Source organism: Octopus bimaculoides, chromosome 1 (assembly GCF_001194135.2).
Source record: "Octopus bimaculoides isolate UCB-OBI-ISO-001 chromosome 1, ASM119413v2, whole genome shotgun sequence".
NCBI lineage: Eukaryota > Metazoa > Mollusca > Cephalopoda > Octopoda > Octopodidae > Octopus > Octopus bimaculoides.
The window spans coordinates 115,346,722-115,349,777 of record NC_068981.1 but is presented as its reverse complement, the minus strand read 5'-3'; the positions used below and the strand labels follow the sequence as shown (position 1 = coordinate 115,349,777).

The window sequence follows — 3,056 nt, the reverse complement described above, 5'->3', positions numbered from 1 at the left end:
AAAATAAGCAACAAGGGTATTCGAGGTTAATGCAGTACGATCGTTTCATGCGACTACATTTATTTAAGCAATGTGAGCATTACATTAAATGTAAAATGCAGAGCAATCTTCAGCTGCACAAAGATACAGAAAATTTACTGAAATTTCATTTCAGTAGAAGGACATATTATTGTAACTATATTTAAACACTCCAAGTGGGAAGGAAGAATACAAAAAACTATTTTGACTTAGCCAGACCAAACAGACTAGCCTGGCTAAGTCAAAATAGTTTTTTGTATTCTTCCTTCCCACTTGGAGTGTTTAAATGTAGTTACAATAATATGTCCTTAATATGTATATATATACACACACACACACTCTCACACATACACGACAAGCCATCACACAGTCGCCGCGCCGCCAACCAAACTCCGCTCAACTGGAAACAACGAAGAAATATCGTTTTATTTTGTGGTACATAATGGAATCGAACTCAAAAAATCAAATAGTTGTGAAGCGTTGCTGTGAGCCACACACCTATGCCTTAGTAATATCTTACATTTTGCTGTTGTCCTAATATTGTATGTATTTTCTGGAGTGACTAACCTTATCTCCATCACATCAGGTATTGATAATTGGAATTTGTAACCCGAATTTTTTAGTACACATTCTAGCCCTGAGGCAATATATAAAGTGGTTTGATTTTGCTCCATTTCGGTACAACTATTTAATGCAAACTATGTATGTCAAAATATATTACTATTTCTCCGTTTTGATTCAGTTAACAGCTAATTTTCATTAATGACTGTCAAATACAATTCATTTACATATATGTTTAGGCAATAAATTGAGAAGATTAATCGTTCAGATAGTAAATTTACTTTTCTATTATATAGCAGTTAAAATATTTTCAATGCTAAGTCAATGTTGGTAGCAGTATTAATGTCAAAATTCCAAACAAAGAAAAAAAAATACATAGAACACAATAGAAGATAGGATAAAAAGTAATACAGTATTTACAATATTTGTAAAATTTAACTTTTATCAAACTTTTATCAAAATTTAACATTTATCAAACTTTTATCAAAATTTAATCAAAATTTTATCAAAATTTAACAGTACAATTTCACTTTTATCAACAGACTCGGTTTTACAAGAAGAGTCACTGGTGTTTATAAATAAACATCATAAAAACAGTTCAGCATTGACGATGTGTTTATTTCGAAAGTTGAATAAAACAGCGACAATGATAAACAGGGAGAAATGTTGCTTGCAAGAGTTATTCAAAAGTGAAACTATTTCTATATATATGTATGTATACATATATACATACATACATACATTTATATACATACGTACACACACACACACACACACACACATATATATATATATATACATATGTATATATGTACGTATGTATATAATATATATATATATATGGGAGAATATACAAATAATAACAACAGACGAGGACAGGTGGTGTAAATAACAAAAGTATATATTAGTATGACGTGTGTGTGTGTGTGTGTGTGTGTGTGTGTGTGTGTGTGTATGTGTGTGTGTGCATATGTATATATGTATATATGCAGATGACACAAAAGTCTCTCAAACAATACGAAATCCAGGAAATATTGCGCGTCTGCAACAGGAGATGCACGCAATATACAGATGGGCTAAGGACAACAACACGCAGTTTAATGCAGGAAAATTCCATGCCCTGCGCATCCAGTACCCAAAGCTGAACGACATGCAGACAGGATACACTAGCTCGGGGGGTGTTGCAATTCTTTAGTCAACATCAGTGTGTGCCCTGGGTACTGACATGAGTAATGCGGCATCTTTCCAGGTACATATTACTAATTTGGTAATAAAATGCAGACGGCTGGTTGGATCCTCCGAACTTCCAAAACTAGAGAAAATGAAACTATGATGGTCATTTGGAAGGCATAAGTCCTTAGCCGTTTGGACTACTGCTCCCATCTATGGTCGCCACACAGTATGAAATTCACGGCGGAACTCAAAAATGTATGTATGTATAGAAATGTATAAATGAAGTCTTTAAGGTTTAAGATTCAAATTAAGGAAGTGCAATAATAATGTTTAGCAGTTCAAAACTGAGTCGTGAAATGCAAAATTAGGTTAGCTGATCGTAAAAATCGCTAAAATCTGCAGGTGGTATGGGTTATTTCCCTTGGGTTGTTTAAATAAAATATTCGTAATATGTGGTAGATAGAAGGAACCATTGGAAGGGCTCTATTATCCATTTTTTTCAACAATCTAAGTATGTCATGAGGTTTCCAGGCATGAGTTCTACTCACGTGTCAAATAAAGTATAAAAGTGATATTGTTTGCGAAAATTAGAAATAGGACACACAAACAAAATCAATATTTCAAGTAATCGAACATAAATAATGAAATGGGTTATTTCCCCTGAGTGTTTAAAAAATATTGTACAGATGCTATGGTTTATTTCCCTTGGGTGTTTAAAAAGAATTACTTATATGAAGTAGATATAAAGGTCCATTCCAGGGACCATATTATCGATTTTTTCAACAATCTAAGTATGTCACGAGGTTTCCAGACATGAGTTCTACTCACCTGTCAATTTTCATCAAAATCAATAAATTGATGTAGGAAGAGTTAGCAAACAACGCCACAAACACATGACAATTTTCCACATATGTAGTAGATATATATGTATTCTTTTACTTGTTTCAGTCATTTGACTGTGGCCATGCTGGAGCACAGCCTTTAGTCGAACGAATCGATCTCAGGACTTATTCTTTTTAAGCCTAATTCTTATTTTATTGCTCTCTTTTGCCGAATCGCTAGATAACGGGGACGTAAACACACCAGCATCGATGTTGGGGGGGGGGCACAGACACACATACACACACACACACACATACACACACACACACACACATACACACACACATATATATGCTTTCGGTGCGAATGGTCTTGTTAAGAGGTATCGAGTTTTACAATTCTGTAAATAATAATAATGGTATCTTTTTTTATAAGCCTAAAGGAAAATAATCTAATAATTTAATAGCTAATGGAAAATAGTC

General features: G+C 33.6%; 1 protein-coding gene across 1 annotated transcript in view; it reads right to left on the bottom strand.

The window, feature by feature from the left end:
* Positions 1 to 3,056, bottom strand: part of LOC106876867 (A disintegrin and metalloproteinase with thrombospondin motifs 16) — a 346,691-nt gene that overhangs the window by 235,763 nt on the left and 107,872 nt on the right. The window lies entirely within an intron of this gene.